The 4,097-nt window shown below is 55.9% G+C and overlaps 1 protein-coding gene across 4 annotated transcripts in view; it reads right to left on the reverse strand.

Annotated features, from left to right (window-relative positions):
• The window catches only part of HIVEP3 (HIVEP zinc finger 3), a 203,558-nt gene that overhangs the window by 117,288 nt on the left and 82,173 nt on the right, over positions 1-4,097 (reverse strand). For all 4 annotated transcript variants that reach the window (XM_015649382.3, XM_015649383.3, XM_015649385.1 and 1 more), the window contains one exon: positions 3,743-3,814. The gene's annotated coding sequence lies outside the window, so the exon portion shown is untranslated. The remainder of the gene's footprint in view (positions 1-3,742; positions 3,815-4,097) is intronic.

The following is a 4,097-nucleotide window of genomic DNA, read 5'->3' on the forward strand; positions in this document are numbered from 1 at the left end:
GGGTCAGAACAGAAGGTCACAAGGGAAGGTCACAAGGGAAGGTCACAGGTCAAGGTCACAGGTCAAGGTCACAGGTGAGGGTCAGAGCAGTTGTCAAGGTCACAAAGGAGGGTCACAGGTCAAGGTCACAGCAGAGGTCAAGGTCAGAAGCAGCCTCAGAGCCACACCCAGCTCCTGGGTCACCGCCCTCCTCCCTGCTGGAAGAGGTCTCATCCCCACCCGCTCATTTTCCCTGCTCTCCTATCCAGTGAGAAACCCCAATGATCCCAAATCCCAGCACTCCACAGACTCCAAGTGCCAGAATCCACCAAGCTGCTCAAAAAAATGCGTGTTCTGGGCAAAACTCTGTGCAAGAGAGAAACCCCCCAGGGTTAAACACCAAACAACACCCAAAGGCTCCAAAATCCAGCGCCAGAGGCGGCCACGAGGAAACTTTCAGGGCTCTCACACGGAGCTAAGGCCAGTCCAGGAAAAACAGGGTGAGAAATGGTGGCAGGTTTTCATGTGCCACCTGCACACACCGCCAGGGCCCTGAACATAAACACACAGCCCTTTCCTGGCTGGGGAAGGAACAACCCTGGCTTGTTCTCCCTCCAGCCAGAGCTGCAGCTGCTGGCGGGGCAGACACGTTCGGGGTGGGACCTTCGCTGCCCCTTCCTCCTCCTCCTCTTTCTTTTTACAGTGTTTGTAGGTTGATGAATAAGGCATTGATGGTGCCCAAACCTCAGCTATCCACCTTGGAGGGAGAGCTAAAATTAGCGTGGAGTTTATTCCCCGAGCTGTCAGGAGGGAAGACAGCTCATGTGGGATGCTGGAGATCCGGCAGGCAAAACAGCATTCCCAAAAAAATCCACACCCAGGGCCCATGCTGTGCCCCGTGCGAGGGTTTGCACACACCCCACGTCCCCACTCAGCACAAAAAACTCGGTTATTCCTGGGAAGTCCAGCAGGGTTAAGCACATCCAAGCAGAGAGGAGCAGAGGAAGAAGCCAGGTGAGCAGAGCCTGACTTTGGTTCCCATCCCAGAACATTTTTGTATCATTTTTGAGGCAGTAAATGCGGAGCTGATGTCTCTTATCGTGGAGAGACAGGCAGGGCTGGATAGAGCACGATATTTTACCAGCAAAGAATCGAGGGAAATGGAAAAGAAACTTCATTTTCACTTCAAATAGGATCAGGGAATTCATGGCCAGAGGTGTCCAGGTTGCAGGAGAGAGGGAGGGGTCAGCAAAATCCCAGAGCAAGCGGACAAAGAAAGCAAAACCTCCCGGGCTGGAGAGAAACCAGGTGTGGGTGGGAGTGTCCAGCTGGAGCAGAGACAGAGCTCAGGGATCTGCAGCTCCCATCTCTGCTCTGGGACAGGGACAGCACCCAGGGAACGGCTGGAGCTGGGCCAGGCCAGGCTCAGGCTGGATTTAGGGAAAGGTTCTTCCCCCAGAGGTGCTGGCACTGCCCAGGCTCCCCAGGGAATGGGCACGGCCCCGAGGCTGCCAGAGCTGCAGGAGCCTTTGGACAGCGCTCCAGGGATGCCCAGGCTGGGGGTGCTGGGGGGTCTGGGCAGGGCTGGGGTTGGGCAGGGCCATCCCTGTGGATCCCTTCCCACTCTGGATATTCTGTGATCCTGTTTGGGATTGTCTAATCCATCTCCTGGAGTTACCTGTGGACAACCTGAGCATCCCTCAGCACCCACCAGCAAAGGCCACCACGCCTGGCACTGCCCCTCCTTCCCCCTCCCAACCTTTGCTTACATTTCATCTCCTCTACTCCGCCTCCAAAGTTTAGTAAATTTTAATCCCAGCACGTCTGGAATCCATCAATTAGATCCTAATTCTGAGCCTCGGTGCCAGTTCCTGCAGGGAGGGCAGCGAGCGGCTGCAGCCACCCCCGAGGAGCAGGGCTCACACCCGAGGGGCTCCTTCCAAAGCCCTCTGAGTTTTCCCCTCCCTGATTTCCCCACTCCCGTGGGTGTAATCAGTGATCCCCTCACAGCCCTCAGCAACTGAGCCCTGGAAATTCAGGATTTTCCACCAAAACCTGGGATCATCCAACCCCTGTGCTCCAACTCCTTTTTCCCCCCTCCCTGTTGTTCCCTCCTCATATCCTCTCAGTAAAGGATTTTTATTTCATTCCCTATTGCAAAGAAACCACTCAACTATTTTTGGTCGGTTGGCTTTTTGGGGTGTTTTTTTTGTTGGTTTTTTTTTTTCCCCAGCAGGAACAAGCTGTGTGAATCCAGGAGAAACGGCGCTATTTTGACAGGCCAGAAGCTTTCATTCCCTGCTGATCTTCCCGAGCTGATTTCCGAGCTGAAACCTCCCCGGAGCATCCTGGGCCATCCCGGGGGATGTTTCCCCTTTTCCTGCTGCTCGGGGTAATGAATTCTGATCTCAGCAGAGCCTCCCCAGCTCCGTCTGCTGCGGCCCGGGCGGGGCCCCGCTCCAGCGCCCTTGTTTACAAACACGCTAAAGCCAATTTAAACCCCATTTAAACCCCATTGTGTCGCGCTCCAGCTGCCCGAGGAGGTTTTGTTTTTTTTTTTTTTACTCGGCTCCTGGCCCCGCACCAAAATTCGGAATGACAGATTGCCAAAAAGGACGGCGAGGGAGGGGGTGTGGGGCTGGCCAGACGACGCAGCAGATGAATTTATTGGATTTATTGTCCCGCTGCCGCCGGGAGCGGAGGGCAGGAGCCAGGGACACGGCGAGGGACACCCGCGAAGGGAAAGGTCGGGGGACAACCAGCTCCGAGCTGCCCCCGGGGAGCACAGCCTGTCCCCTCCGATTATCGCTCAGCACCAGGACTGCCCCGACCACCCTCAAGTCCCGCCTAACAAAGCTGCGCCTTGTGGCCGCCCATCCGCAGAGTTCGCACCCTGTGCCACCACATTTGACCTGGGGAAAGACCCCCAGCCCGGTTGCAGCCCCAGGACGCGCATCCCCTGCGGATAAAGCTCCAAAGGGGGCAGCGAACAATCCCGTTTTCTGCTCCAGGCCCGCGGTCACCTGTCCCACACCAGCCAAGCGATTCCCAGTCCTTAAAACCCTCCCAACGCTGGCACCAGCCCCGGATTGGGGTCCCTGAAATGTCCAGGGGCAGGTGGTGGCCGTGGCCAGCAGCACAGGGCTCTCCAAGGGCTCCGTGAACAGCACTTTCATCCCCACAAACTCCCCCCAAACCGGGCATCTCCTCGAGGGGCAAAACTCCAGCGGAAAATGAGGAGACTTTGTGAAGTTTGCCAGGGGAAAAGGCAGAGCTGCAGGGGAGGTGGGATTTGGGAACTGCTGGTCATGTCCAAGGGGAGAGACCCAGCAGCAGCTTCTCTCTCGGAATATTTGACGTTTTCAGCTGCTGGATAGAGCCAGGAGGAAAATCACGGCGGCAGGAGCTGCCAGCTCCACCCTCACCCGGCAAACCACGGCTGCAAAAAAGCTCTGCGTGCATGGGATCAAACCAAACCAGAGCCCTCTGTCAGCAGAAACAAAGGGAGAAACCAAGTCTGGACCAGTCCTTACCCCTCAAAACATCTCTCAGTGCTCAGTCACCAATGCCTGCTGCAGGAATTGCAACCCCCTGAGGCTGTGTCACCTCAGAGGGGCACAAAACCCGCAGGAACCCCACGGAAAGCGAAGAATCCATCACAAAACCATCACATTTGGCTCGACCCCAAAGGTCTGAGGGTTCTGCGGTGCCCACACCCCCAGGACCCCCCGAGCAGGCGCTGGGGCCAGGGCTGAGCTCTTACCTGTGCCAAAGCTGCTACAGGGGCATCCTCTGAGAGCTGGAGGAGACTCAGGGGTTCATAGGAAAACGGTGCCTGGGGTGGGAAAGAAGAGAGATTCGTGAGATCAGGCAGCTTGGAATGTGTGTCATTGTATCACAGACACAGCCTCTCCAAATCTGGGATTCCTCGCTCCCAAATCGGGGATTTTATTCCTTGTTCCCAAATCTGGGATTCCTCACTCCAAAATCGGGGATTGTATTCCTTGCTCCCAAATTTGGGATTTTATCCCTTGCTTCCAAATCTGGGATTTTATTCCTTGTTCCCAAATCTGGGATTGCATTCCTTGTTCCCAAATCTGGGATTGTATTCCTCACTC

The sequence above is a fragment of the Parus major genome, chromosome 23 (assembly GCF_001522545.3).
Source record: "Parus major isolate Abel chromosome 23, Parus_major1.1, whole genome shotgun sequence".
Lineage (NCBI taxonomy): Eukaryota > Metazoa > Chordata > Aves > Passeriformes > Paridae > Parus > Parus major.